Source organism: Toxorhynchites rutilus, chromosome 3 (assembly GCF_029784135.1).
Source record: "Toxorhynchites rutilus septentrionalis strain SRP chromosome 3, ASM2978413v1, whole genome shotgun sequence".
Classification (NCBI taxonomy): Eukaryota; Metazoa; Arthropoda; class Insecta; order Diptera; family Culicidae; genus Toxorhynchites; species Toxorhynchites rutilus.
The window spans coordinates 192,984,431-192,999,710 of NC_073746.1; the positions used below are offsets into that span (position 1 = coordinate 192,984,431).

At 42.4% G+C, this 15,280-nt stretch overlaps 1 protein-coding gene across 7 annotated transcripts in view; it reads left to right on the plus strand.

The window, feature by feature from the left end:
• LOC129780409 (scavenger receptor class B member 1) overlaps nt 1-15,280 on the plus strand; it is a 288,806-nt gene that overhangs the window by 158,730 nt on the left and 114,796 nt on the right. The window contains exon 2 of one of the 7 annotated variants that reach the window (XM_055788670.1): nt 12,782-12,879. The exons of the other annotated variants lie outside the window; for them this stretch is intronic. The gene's annotated coding sequence lies outside the window, so the exon portion shown is untranslated. The remainder of the gene's footprint in view (nt 1-12,781; nt 12,880-15,280) is intronic. 7 annotated transcript variants of the gene reach the window in all.

Consider the following 15,280-nt stretch of genomic DNA (forward strand, 5'->3'; position numbering starts at 1 on the left):
AACGCTACGTTCTCCCGTTCCGGAGAAAAGGCAAGCCAAAAGTAACTGATCGTGATTAAAACGTGTCCGTTCGCGCCGGTGGTAACAGGACCAGTCCCCCGCTTTTTCGTTTGAGTACAGCTTCGTGCCGCTGCTACTTTTGCTGGGTCATTGTATTTGTGAGCGAATGCTTTCGTTTTCGCTGTGTTGCCTGCATCGGTGTTGGCAGTTTGCCTTTCTGCTTCGCTCTCTCGCAAGCGTGGTGCGGTTTGTTGCATGGGGGAGCATATGTACTTTTGCGTGTGACATTTGTATCGCATCATATTTGGCTAATGATGCTACAACCAATCGGCAAAAGCATCCATCTGTCGTTGAAGGAAGCGACAATCTTCAATCGAGCTGACCTGAAGGTAAATTTTTAAATCGTCAGCATATGATAGCCGTGGACCTTCAATTACCAGATTTACGTCATTAAAGTATATCAGAAATATCAAGGGGCCCAGATGGCTACCTTGTGGTATACCAGACGTAGCAGCGAAAAAAGGGGATTGGCAATCACCTATAACGACGGCTAGTCGACGGCCAGTGAGGTATGATTGAAACCATTGTAGAAGGTTGCCGTTAATCCCAAGCCTGTCCAGTTTGGCGACAGCTATACTGTGGTTTAATCTATCGAAGGCTGCAGTCAGATCCGTATAAATAGCGTCCGTTTGGGCATGCTTCAACATGCTGTCGGTAATGTAAGAAGTGAGGCACAGTAAATTTGTGGTGGTGGAGCGGCCCGTCATGAATCCGTGTTGGTCAGTACTTATGTACGGTTTGCTGAGAGCGTCTAGCGGTTCCAAAATAACGAGCTCAAATAGTTTTGCCAAAGCGCAAAGCGAAGTGATGCCGCGATAATTGTTAATATCTCGTCTATTTCCCTTTTTATGGACTGGGAACATATGCGATATTTTCCAACAGGTCGGAAAAACACCGGTGGCTACAGAGAGTTGAAATATGTGGAGCAGCGGGATCAATAGGTCATTCATGTGCGTTTTGAGAAAAGCTGAAGGAATACCGTCGGGTCCCGGGTTGAACGACGTTTTGAGCTTTGAGAATGACCTTGAAATCATCTCCGTATTGATGTCGAACCTACTCAGAGTTTGGCTAGAACGGGGAAGGTAGCTAGCCGCATGCCTGATATAGTCGTCGGTTAATGTTTCATCGGTGAAAACACTGGCGAATTTTTCTGAGAATAGGTTGCAGATATCCTGCTGAGTAGAGGCCGCAATTCCATTGAACGTCATAGACGATGGCAGGCCAGCTTCATGGCGCTGCTCGTTGATAAAATTCCAAAATTGTTTTGGGCGGGATTTGAGTTTCCTCTGTATTCTGCGCTGATAATTCAGGAAAGATTGTTTCGCGACACGTTTGTATTCGTAATTGATTCTCGCATACTGGCATTGAAGAGATTGTGTGCGGTATCTGGTGAACTTTCTTAATGCGGCCCTCTTTATGGATTTCATTCGTCGAAGTTCGCGTGTTTGCCACGGTTTTCGGGACGTATGGAGGCACTTCTTCTTTGGCACATATCTATCAATGACATATGCCAGGACGTTGGAGAATGTTACAGCTGCAGACTCGACGTTAGCGGTATCTAATATGTCGCCCCAATTGAAGCTAGAGAACAACTGGCTGATATTACGATGGTCAGCATTTCGAAAGTCGTAAGAAACGACTACAGGTGAAATATTGATATCCTGTAACAGTTTTGTGCCAACGGCAACCAGCAAGGGTGGGTGATGAGGGGTAAGTTTCACGAGAGGAGCGGGAGCCTCGCATAAGAATGGGGCTGTGTCCTGCGCACTCACAAAGCAAAGATCCAGGCTACGGCCGTTCTCGTTAGTGACGTGATTAATTTGCGAGAGAGTGGCTAAGCTATAAGTATCAAGCATGAAAGACGCGTTGGAATGGAGGGCTGAGTGACCCAGATCCGGATAAAGGAAACCGTTGCGTGATTTCTTCCAGGAGATTCCTGGGATATTATAATCACCCATCAAGATGATTTCATCTGTTGCTTTAGCGACTTCCAGAACGGAGAAAACTGACTGGCAATGGATCTCGATAAGTTCACGTTCTCGTGTTCGGTCAGGAGGGATATACAATGCGCATAGATATAAAGTGCGGTCGCCAAGTGTGATCGCCGTCCATACCTGCTCTAGACAAGACCATTTTTGGTTTTCTACAGCCCTCGTCTCAAGTCTAGAGTTCACGGCTACTAAAACGCCTCCGCCTCTAGCCTTACGACTATTATCAGCGTTCCTATCGCAACGAAAAACATCGTAATCGCAGCCGAACACTTGGTGAGAGAGTATACGTGAGTCCAACCAAGTCTCCGTGAGAACTACTATGTCGTAGCATTGATCTGATACAGCTACCCGGAAATCGTCGACCTTGTTGTTGATACCGCCAACGTTTTGGTAATATACACTAATTTCCTGATGACGGTTGGAAGAAAGAGCGTTGAAATGCGAGGTTGTGGTAGCTGGAACAACAGTAGCATCGAGGTTCGGCTCGGCATCAACCACACCATTGATGTACGCAGCACTATCAATGGGACCAATATCAGGAAGCGAAGAAACGGTACTGCAATCGTACTTGCCTGAAGTAGCAAGTTGGAAGACTCCCTCACCAACTCCGGACACAGGAACGGAATGTCTTGAGTGGCAGGAGCAGTCAGCGGAGAGACGACAGCGGTGCTCGACTGTGCCGGGCGGTTTGGGAGCTTCCATCATGCTATTTTGCGCGCATTCCGTTGGAAGTAACCACAGACGGCTGGAAACGGTCAGCGGTGACGGTGACGATGTATCCTCTGATTCGGTGAATGATGACCGACAAACAGCAGAAACGACGGGAGCATCAGAGTAAGGTGCGGTATCAGCCGCACCGTCGATGTAGGCAACACTATTAGTGGGGCGGATTTCAGAAAGCGAAGGAACGGTACTGTAGTCGTACTTGCCTGAGGTAGCAAGTTGGAAGACTCCCTCACCAGCTCCGAACACAGGAACGGAATGTCTTGAGTGGCAGGAGCAGTCAGCGGAGAGACGACAGCGGTGCTCGACTGTGCCGGGCGGTTTGGGAGCTTCCATCATGCTGTTCTGTGTGCATTCCGTTGGGAGTAACCGCGGTTGGCCGAATGGGCAATGGCTATGTGACATGTGACCGAATGTGCTCTGTTCTGTAGGCGGGTTTTCTTATTGTCGTGAGCAGCTTTGCAAGCCAACTCGAGCACTCCGGCTGCCGAAATTCTATAACCGCTATTAGGTATACTGGTGCTCCGGCACCAATCCGTTGATGCGATGTGATGTGAAATGATGCCATACAACCACACTGATTTACGGTTTGAAAGAGAATGATATATTTTTCAGCGGATCCGCGCGTTTTGTACTTTTGCGGTACACGCTCACAGGATAGAGACAAATCGGCAGACTCAGCCAGAGGGGCGAGTCCAACGAGACGAACGAAAGAGCGTTAAAAGGCAGCGATGGCAAAAAAATACATTCATTACGATTTGTTCGCTCGTTGGAATCACATGAAGGCTAAAAAAGGTCCTTTTCAGGATCACAAAATTATCTTCAATCTAAAGAGTTTATTGTTTTGTTATCACTCGATATTCCCATCTTGTTCGGCTAAACCTTCCTGTTTAGCGATTTGTTGCCACTTGCCACAGCTTTCACAGTTGGAAAAGTTCTTCCCATCCAGCTTTGTGACATGTTGTACAGTAAATTACATTCAATGCGACGTGCCGAAGCGCCACTCAGTGTTGCATTGGAGGCGATTTTAACCTGTATTTGAACATTTGCGATGACAGTGGTTCAGTGTCGACTTTCAATGTGGTCATAATTTGGATCTCTATGTTTACAAAAATGTCCAACTAAATAAGTCGCATTACATGTCCGTCCAATTAGCTAAATGTCGAACTAATTGTAAATTACTGTACTTTCAATCTGGAAACAATTTAAGAATTGATGAAAATTTAATAATCAGGAATTATGGATAATGTTTTAGAAAGCATTGAACTGTATTTCCTAAACTCTTTTTTGGAAGGTTTAATGGCCCTGAAAAGCGCCTTGTTTTATGGAATGATTCCAATTTAGAAAACTTAGTACTCGTGGTTTTTAAAAAAAACCATTTCGAATTCCCTCGATGCCGCCTTGTTCTGGATTTGCCACCAAAGCAGATTGTGTAAAGAACAAACTTTTTTCTTCTGCTACCTGCTGCCGTTTTGCGATTGCGTTTGCCACACGCTGCAACTGCCTGTTGCTGTCTTGATGTCCACCGAACCGAATGACGAATAATTTGGACCCCGAACTCTATGTTTACAAAAATTTTCAACTAAATATGTCGCATTACATGTCCGTCCAATTAGCTAAATGTCGAACTAATTGTAAATTACTGTACTTTCAATCTGGAAACAATTTAAGAATTGGTGAAAATTGAATAATCAGGAAAGTCCCCAACTATCAATAAGCTCAGAACAACTGCCAAATTCACATACTCATCAGATCCTGGCAAACAAATTATGAAAAAATCAATTTGTGTTTTATTATTATTTTGGATATTATTTTAGAAAGCACTGTATTTCGTAAACTCTTTTTTGAAAGGTTTAATGGCCCTGATAAGCGCCTTGTTTTATGGAATGGTTCCAATTTAGAAAACTTTGTACTCGTGGTTTTGAAAAAAACCATTTCGAACGCCCTCGATGCCGTCTTGTTCTGGATTTGCCACCAAAGTAAAAAGTAAAACTTTTTTCTTCTGCTACCTGCTGCCGTTTTGCGATTGCGTTTGCCACTCGCCACTCGCTGCAACTGCCTGTTGTCTTGATGTCCACCGAATATGTTCTGATCCGAATGCAGTTTTTCTTATCGTCGCGAGCAGCTTTGCCAGCTAACTCGATCACTTCGGCGGCCGAAACTAAACACGGTTCGAGCGGGATTTTGCCTTTCCCTTCACTTTTTCTCCTTTGCCATGTCCAGATATGGCTGCTTGGGTTGGTTTGTTGATGTGTTGTGATGCGAACTGATGTGGTGTACGGTTTGAATGAGAATGATCGTTACGGAAGGAAGGAAGGTATTGTATTATAGAGACTTTAAACTTTTGCAGTTCATTCGTCTCTAGCCTTGAGAAAGGCCCTTTGAAAACTCTACTCTATTCTACTCCAGCGCTACCACCTCCGCCCTCTTGCCTTGAGAAAGGCACTCGATCCCTCGCCGTCCAGCCCGTCCAGCAACGATGTTGTCCAGTCGGTGTCCACACAAAGAATGATCGTTACGGCAGCGGAGCGGGTATTTTTAAGCTGACTGGCTGGCTCGAGAATTACGCATGTGTGAGACTGCGACCAATGTTTCGTTCATTTTGACGTGGGACTACGTCTAACCGGAGTACATGGGGGGTAAAATGAAAACCTAAGCACAGAACATGCAGGAAAAAATGAAAGATTCCGAATGCTTATAACTCGAACATTTCTTACTGGATCGGAAAGATGTTTGCATCAATTGATAGGGAATATTTCTACGCTTCTATCGCAATTAATAAAACGGGTGGGTAATGTCGGGGACATAACCGGAGTGACGTAGGACTATACAAAGGGGACAGCTTATGTTAAATATATATTTTAAATATATTGTTTTTTTTCTTCTCCTACGTGAATACCTACCTATCTACCTGAAAAATGGATTAGTTTACTGTTTACTTTTTATGAATATGTTGATGGTTCTGAAAAGAACCTTTGGTGTTGTGTTTTTGTTATCACTCGATATTCCCATCTTGTTCAGTTAAACCTTCCTGTTTAGCTATTGCGTTTGCCACCCGCCACAGCTTTCACAGTTGGAAAATTTCTTCCCATCCAGCTTGTGACATGTTGTTCAGTAAATTACGTTTAATGCGACGTGCCGGAGAAACACTTTGCCACTCACTGAAACTAATTGTTGCCTTGAAGAGCGCCGAACCGAAGCTGCTCTGTTCTTGATGCGGGTTTTCTGATTGTCGTGAGCAGCGTTGCAAGCCAACTCGAGCACTCCGACGGCCGAAACTCTATAATCGCTGTTAGGTATACTGGTGCTCCGGCACCAATCCGTTCGGCCTAGTTACCCTTGCGGAGCAATCAGTGAATGCGACCAACAGGGAACTGGAGACGTGCACGGTTCGAGTGAGACTTTGCCTTTCCCTTAACTTGTCCTCCTTTGTTACGTCTACGATGCCGATGCCGTACACGGGTTTACGGTTTGAAAGAAAATAAGATATTTTTTGGGGTCCGCGTGTTTTATACTCTAGCGGTACACACTCACAGGATAGAGACAAATCGGCAGACTCAGCCAAAGAGGCGAGTCCAACGAGACGAACGAATGAGCGTTAAAAGGCAGCGATGGCAAAAAAATACATTCATTACGATTTGTTCGCTCGTTGGATTCACATGCAGGCTAAAAAGGGTCCTTTTCAGGATCACAAAATTATCTTCATTCTAAAGAGTTTATTGTTTTGTTATCACTCGATATCCCCATCTTGTTCGGCTAAACCTTCCTGTTTAGCGATTTGTTGCCACTCGCCACAGCTTTCACAGTTGGAAAATTTCATCCCATCCAGCTTGTGACATATTTTACACTAAATTACATTCAATGGCACGTCGCATTACCACCACTCAGTATCGGATTGGAGGTAATTTTAACCTGTATTTGAACATTTGCGATGACAGTGGTACAGTGTCGACTTTCAATGTGGGGTCATAATTTGAACCCCGAACTCTATGTTTACAAAAATGTCCAACTAAATATGTCGCATTGCAGGTCCGTCCAATTAGCTAAATGTCGAGATAAGTGTAAATTACTGTACTTTCAATCTAGAAGCAATTTAAGAATTGGTGAAAATCAATAAGCTCAGAACAACTGCCAAATTCACATACTCATCATATCCTGGCAAACAAATTATGAAAAAATCAATTTGTGTTTTATTATTATTTTGGATATTGTTTTAGAAAGCATTGAACTGTATTTCCTAAACTCTTTTTTGGAAGGTTTAATGGCCCTGAAAAGCGCCTTGTTTTATGGAATGGTTCCAATTTAGAAAACTTAGTACTCGTGGTTTTGAAAAAAAACCATTTCGAACGCCCTCGATGCCGCCTTGTTCTGGATTTGCCACCAAAGCAGTTTGTATAAAGAACAAACTTTTTTCTTCTGCTACCTGATGCCGTTTTGCGATTGCGTTTGCTACCCGCCACTCGCTGCAACTGCCTGTTGTTGAATGTGTTCTGTTCCGAATGCGGGTTTTCTTATCGTCGCGAGCAGCTTTACCAGCCAACTCGATCACTTCGGCGGCCGAAACTATATAACGCCGGCTAGGTGGACTGGTGCACTGGTACTAACGCGCTCGGCCTAGCTACCCATGCTGAGCAATTGGCGGATACACCTACGGAGAACTGCACACCTGCACGGTTCGAGTGGGACTTTGCCTTTCCCTTAACTTGTCCTCCTTTGTTACGTCCACGATGCCAATGCTGTACAACCACACGGGTTTACGGTTCGAAAGAAAATAAGATATTTTTTTGGGGTCCGCGTGTTTTATACTCTAGCGGTACACACTCACAGGATAGAGACAAATCGGCAGACTCAGCCAAAGGGGAGAGTCCAACGAGACGAACGAATGAGCGTTAAAAGGGAGCGATGGCAAAAAAATACATTCATTACGATTTGTTCGCTCGTTGGATTCACATGCAGGCTAAAAAGGGTCCTTTTCAGGATCACAAAATTATCTTCAATCTAAAGAGTTTATTGTTTTATTATCACTCGATATCTCCATCTTGTTCGGCTCAACCTTCCTGTTTAGCGATTGCGTTTGCCACTCGCCACAGCTGTACAGTTGGAAAATTTCTTCCCATCCAGCTTGTGGCATGTTGTACAGTAAATTATATTTAATGCAACGTGCCGAAGCGCCACTCAGTGTCGCATTGGAGGCGATTTTAACCTGTAATTGAACATTTGCGATGACAGTGGTACAGTGTCGACTTTCAATGTGGGGTCATAATTTGGATCTCCATGTTTACAAAAATGTCCAACTAAATAAGTCGCATTACATGTCCGTCCAATTAGCTAAATGTCGAACTAATTGTAAATTACTGTACTTTCAATCTGGAAACAATTTAAGAATTGGTGAAAATTGAATAATCAGGAAAGTCCCCAACTATCAATAAGCTCAGAACAACTGCCAAATTCACATACTCATCAGATCCTGGCAAACAAATTATGAAAAAATCAATTTGTGTTTTATTATTATTGGATAATGTTTTAGAAAGCATTGAACTGTATTTCCTAAACTCTTTTTTGGAAGGTTTAATGGCCCTGAAAAGCGCCTTGTTTTATGGAATGGTTCCAATTTAGAAAACTTAGTACTCGTGGTTTTGAAAAAAACCATTTCGAACGCCCTCGATGCCGCCTTGTTCTAGACATGCCACCAAAGCAGATTGTGTAAAGAACAAACTTTTTTCTTCTGCTACCTGCTGCCGTATTGCGATTGCGTTTGCCACTCGCCACTCGCTGCAACTGCCTGTTGTCTTGATGTCCACCGAACCGAATGTGTTCTGTTCCGAATGCGGGTTTTTCTTATCGTCGCGAGCAGCTTTGCCAGCTAACTCGATAACATCGGCGGCCGAAACTATATGTCGCCTGCTAGGTGGACTGGTGCACTGGTACTAACGCGCTCGGCCTAGCTACCCTTGCGGAGAACTCCAGATCAACACGGTTCGAGCGGGATTTTGCCTTTCCCTTCACTTTTCCTCCTTTGCCATGTCCTGACATGGCTGCTTGGGTTGGTTTGTTGATGTGTTGTGATGCGAACCGATGTGGTGTACGGTTTGAATGAGAATGATCGTTACGGCAGCGGAGGGGGGATTTTTAAGCTGACTGGCTGGCTCGAGAATTACGCATGTGTGAGACTGCGACCAATGTTTCGTTCCTTTTTTTCTTTTTCCTTCCCAATCGTGCTTCATTCTATTTCGCTGCTGCTCTGGTTGCCCGTTTTTGTCGGTACGATTTGAGGAGCACAAAATAGACCAATCAAAAATGGGCATATAGTGCATTTTGACAATGCTTGATATTTCACAATTATTCAATTATTTATCTCAAGAAAAATTAAATGTTATTCGTTATGATAGATGCGTAGATATATTTCCTATCAATTGATGCAAAAACCTTTGCGATGTATTGAGAAATGCTCGAGTTATAAGCGTTCCAAATCTTGCATTTTTTCCTACTTGTTCAGTGCCTAGATTTCCATTTCACCCCCTATATCTTCCGGTTAGACGTAGTCCTACGTCAAAATGTTATTTTTCATTAGATAAACAATTGAAAAACTGTAAAATGTTAAGCGTTATCTAAACGGCATAACTGCCTCATTTTGATTGGCCCGATCTACGATTTCCCTAACACAGCCAACGAACCCAAGCAGCCTTGGATAAATCAGCATTGCAAATACATGAAAGTCGGGGGTATTTTTGTTCCGACTGAAATGTGTTTCCCTAACACAGACTTTAAATCCAAGGAGCGTGGGGAAATTGGCATTCCAAACACATGAAAGTCGGGGGAATTTTTGTTCCGACTGAAATGTGTTTCCCCAACACAGACTTCAAAACCAAGGTGTCTGAGGAAATTGGCATTGCAAATTCATGCAAGTCAGTGGCATCTTCGTTCCGACTGAAATGTGTTTGCTTAACACAGACTTCAAAACCAAAATGTCTAGGAAAATCGGCTCTGCAAATAAATGCAAGCTTCGAGTACTTTTGTACTCGCTTGCCTTTGTGCAAACTAGAATATGTTTCCTTAACACGGTCTCCTAAACTTAGGAACCTAGGAAAATCGTGCAGACACTAGAGACGAATGAACTTTCAAGTTTAAATCCTTTATAGCATAAACAGTAGAAGTTGAAGTTTTTGATTCATGCAAGTCGGGGGTATCTCTGCACCCGCATTTTTTTTGCACTCCGCAAAGTGTTTTCCTAGCACGGATTACAAAAGCGGGTACGAACATAACGCTTTGGCTCGGTTTTACATTATTGTATTGAAGGATATAACTTCATATCTTCCGCTCATTGAATTTCTACGCATACCATTTGATGATTAGGCAAAATGTTGTTAACCATTTGCTGCGATAACGCTTATTCATTAAACAATATGCGTTCGACATACATGTCAAAATCGGAACTGAGTGCCTGAAGTTCATATAATCAAGCGAATTCGCGGTTCGATAAGTACGTACACTTGAAAGATGCAAACTTCAGAAGCAAATGTAAAATAAAATAATCGTTTGAAAATTCTCCCGTTCACAAATTTTGTTCTAGGCATCATACCAACCGTAAAAGGACTGTCATCAAATTTACTATCGCAATGCATGAATTGACCTTACATGACATTTCACAATCTTTTTGCTCACAAAATAAATATATTGAATTCAATTGAATTCGGGAATTGTTTCATGCCATCAAAAATTTAATCAACACAAACAAATGATTGATAATCTAAGGTAGTCCCACGTCAACCTTGCGGTTATATCATAGATATAACCCACCCATTTTTTCTTTTTCCTTTCCAATCGTGCTTCATTCTATTTCGCTGCTGCTCTGGTTGCCCGTTTTGGTCGGTACGATTTGAGGAGCACAAAATGGACCAATCAAAAATGGGCACATAGTGCATTTTGACAATGCTTGATATTTCACAATTATTCAATTATTTATCTCAAGAAAAATGAAATGTTATTCGTTATGATAGATGCTTAGATATATTTCCTATCAATTGATGCAAAAACCTTTGCGATCTATTGAGAAATGCTCGAGTTATAAGCGTTCCAAATCTTGCATTTTTTCCTACTTGTTCAGTGCCTAGATTTCCATTTCACCCCCTATATCTTCCGGTTAGACGTAGTCCTACGTCAAAATACATTCATGTGAAAAAGTTTATTTGAATGTTTTCTATCCATGTAACACTGTGACCAAATATGTTTCAATCAAGTGCTATTAACAGATGGTTATCGAATTAGCATTAACCACTGGTGGGCTTCCAGTATCGAGGAAAATGTAGAAATATCTAATCGTTACTGAAAATAATCTGCCAGTTCCTCTGGGAATTTAAAAATACATTCATGTGAAAGAGTTTATTTGAATGTTTTCTATCCATGTAACACTGTGACCAAATACATTTGGTTTTGTGATTTTTCAATCAATCGCAATTAACAGGATAGCTTCAGAAGATTATTCTTCCCCATCAGTAGGATATTTCCGTATCCAATATTGTATGCGCCCGCAATCGATTATTGCTCAGTCGCCGAATGTTCCGAGCTCAGAGAGTTCATTTCCCTCTAGTTTGCCTTCCAAATTGCCATCGTAAACCACACCTTCTCTCGATTCAATCACACACAAAAAGCATACTTAAGCGATATTCTGGTGGTGAGACACATTCATTTTTCGAGAGGACATCGACAAGACAACATCGTTGCCTAACGTGCTGGAGGAGGTGGACGGCGAAGGATCGACACATAGACGCGCAGAATTCTTTCCGTTTGGATGCCATTCAGCATCGAGAAAGTTCCGGAAAGATCTAATCATTGCTGGAAAATAATCTGCCAGTTCCTCTGGGAATTCAAAAATACATTCATGTGAAAGAGTTTATTTGAATGTTTTCTATCCGTGTAACACTGTGACCAAATATTTTTCAATCAAGTGCTATTAACAGGTGGTTATCGAATTAGCATTAACCACTGGTGGGCTTCCAGTATCGAGGAAAATGTGGAAATATCTAATCGTTACTGAAAATAATCTGCCAGTTCCTCTGAGAATTTAAAAATACATTCATGTGAAAGAGTTTATTTGAATGTTTTCTATCCATGTAACACTGTGACCAAATATGTTTCAATCAAGTGCTATTAACAGGTGGTTATCGAAAAGGTTAGCTTCTGAAGATTATTCTTCAGAACAAGGTTTTTCGTATCCTATATTGGATGCATAAAACCTTGTGCCTCCAACGTAACGCTCTCGTTTTCGAAGTCCCCCAAATATTCATTTATTCATTCATTCAGAAAGGATTTAGATTCAACTTCGAACAAATGATCTCTAAATCAACGATAGTCCTACGTCACCCTTGCGGTTATACCATAGATATAACCCACTTCCTGTTTTGACGTAGGACTACGTCTTTCATTTCTATACCGGGGTGTAAAACCAAAGTTACGCTGGAGACCGAGATTTTGAGCGTTAATAGCTCTTAAACAACTGAACGAAATGGTATGATAAACACTTCATTTGAAAGATAAAATGTCTACGCGTCATATACTTGTTACTTTTTCATCCAAAAGCTTGTTTTAATAGTCTTAAAATTGCTTTCAAAACAGGCTATTGAAATCAAAAATCGGTATATAAGCGAGCGGCGCTCGTTAACCCACTCCGACGGTGCTTCTGACATTCAACCGAGACGGTCATGTTTGTAGCGCCCCTTTGAAAAGAGTAGCGAAAATAGAAGTTTTCTCCTCATACAACTGGTTCTATGCTAAAGGAAATTCCTTGAGGCTCTAATCAGTCCTAAATAAAGTTTTTTCCCACAGGTGTACAAGACGAGGACAAGGAGGAGGCCACCGAATAGCCTAGACGGTTGGTGGCTTTCGATACCGGCAGTTTTCACTGCCCCTAGCGTCGGTCCCTGTTTTTGGCGCGTTTTTGCAGCTCACTTATATATACCCCACATTATTATTACTGGTTACTTATCTCTGGTGGTGGTTTTTATTTTCAGCTGGTGTTTGATCCTGGATTGCAGAGTGGTGGTGTACCCACACTACCGTTTCTCCGGTGCGGGGGCGCACCCCCCCCCCCCCAGCAGCAGTACATAGTGTTAGTGATATTTTAACAGTTTTTCTTTAAACCTCATAGACATTATAGTAGTGTTTCTAGTGAAATTTAAAAAACTTTTTTGAAACAAGCTCCGAAACTGTTGAGCCTTTTATTTTTTTTTTATTCTGCATTAGTGCCATTTTTAGTGTGTATCTCTACATCAACCCCCCTGGCTGTACCTCCCGGGTATAGCCAGCCTTTACCATGGCTTCCAGCAGTGCCGGTAAGTCAACAAATCTTTATAATGGCGTGCCCACCACACGCACCTCTCCTCTCTGGGCTGACCCCCTATGCGGGGAGCTTCAAATTTTACTCCTCAAAGCATCAAATGATAAAACCCTACCATCAAACCCGTTTGTAGTATCAAAAACCATCCAAGCTGTTACGGATCGCGATTTCAAGGACGCGAGACCACAGCGTGATGAAAACAATAATTTGCAATACGTGATCCATATTCGTAACAAGGAATATGTAGATGCGCTCCTGGGTATTAAGTCATTAATTGACAAAACCCCTGTGGAGATAACTTATCACCCTACCTTGAACCAGCGCAAATGCGTGGTATCCTGTAGGGATGTGATTGATATGGCAGAAGCCGTACTTTTAAAAGAGCTTGCTGACCAAAAAGTTATTGCCATCAAACGAATTTCCCGTATGGACCCAACCAAGAAGGAATTAATTCCAACTCCAACCCTGATTTTGACCATCAGAGGTACTGTAATTCCGGAATATATTAACTTTGGCTTCATCCGCGCCCCCACGCGCAATTTTTATCCGAATCCTATGCAGTGCTTCGGCTGCTACAAATTCGGACATACTTCAAAAAAATGTAGAACCAAGATCCAATTATGCCGAAACTGTGGACAAGCACACCCAGAACTAGGCAATGAAGAAACAGCCAAGAACTTCATTTGCAACGCTCCTGCCTTCTGTGTAAATTGCAGTGGCAACCACCCTTCTACGAATAGAAAATGCCCCGCATGGGTTGCAGAGAACAATATCACCAAAGTGAGGGTAGACCAAGGAATATCGTACAAGGAAGCCAAACAAAGCTACCAGGCCAAAGTAAATGGATCCTCGTACGCAAGCAAAGTCCAAGAGAGACTTAACTTAGTTCAAAGCACGGGATGCAATCGCTGTAAGTGCAACTGCACACAGCCCAACCCTACCCCAATCATCCAAACGGTTTCCACACCGATAGTTAACCAGCCAGACATTGAATTTACCATCTCCACTTCCGATTCCGAAACTGATTCAGAAATTCCCATGGAAACTGAATCAGCAAAATTAAATAAACGTAAAATCAAAAATTCAAAAACTTCAACTTCAGATGATTTGAAATCATCTGAAGATGAAAATTTCCGCGTTAATGATAAAACAAGGAAAAGATATAAAAACCAACAACCAGAAATCTCTCAACCGGCCGCCCCACAACAGGCCGACCCTCAACCATCCACTTCATACAAAACAGTACCCAATACGAATCGAACAATACCAAATTATTTAAAATTTGACCCTAGACTGAAGACCAAGACTTCCAAAGGTAACAAACAGTCAAAATAATTTCTGATATACCTCCTTCCAAATTAATTAAACCCTTCAAGAGCCTCCATAACATTTCTTAAAATTCAACACTCCACACAAAAACAGTACACCTGTTGTCCAAAATTCAACATCCAACCGAAAACTTGCCATTCAATGGAATTTGCGTGGGCTTAGTAGGTCAATGGATGAAATTAAATTAATGTTAGCTGAGGAGAAACATCTCCCACTAACACTTGCATTCCAAGAAGCCAGAGTGACGAAGATTACACCCGATTTTAACCTTTCACTACAAGGTAAATACAAGTGGTACTTCCGTGAGGGACTTACCTCACGCCAGGGTGGAGTATGCCTCGCTGTTTTGAGCCATCTCCCACATACCCTCATTCAAATTTCATCACAGTTACAGATATGCGCAATCCAACTCACGGGACCGTTACGGTTAACCCTCGCTTCTATATACATTTCCCCAACGCATAGTAACAGTAATTTGGAAGCAGAAATGAACAATGCCATTCAACAATTACCACACCCTTTCATAATCATGGGTGATTTTAACGCCTACCATACTGTATGGGGTGGCCAAAGATGCAATTTAAGAGGTAAAATTATTTTAAAAATAGTTGAACAACTTAACCTCATCATCCTGAACGACTTCCAACATACTCGTATGGATGAACACTCTGGCTCTACTTCTTCAATTGATTTAACGATTACCTCATGGGACCTTGCGCCCAGAGTCAGATGGTGTGTCGATGATGATCTAAGAGGAAGTGATCATTTTCCCATTCACATCCGAACACTGACCAGTAATCCAAAAATCCTCCTGCGAAGGAGATGGTTGTACCAATTTGCCGAC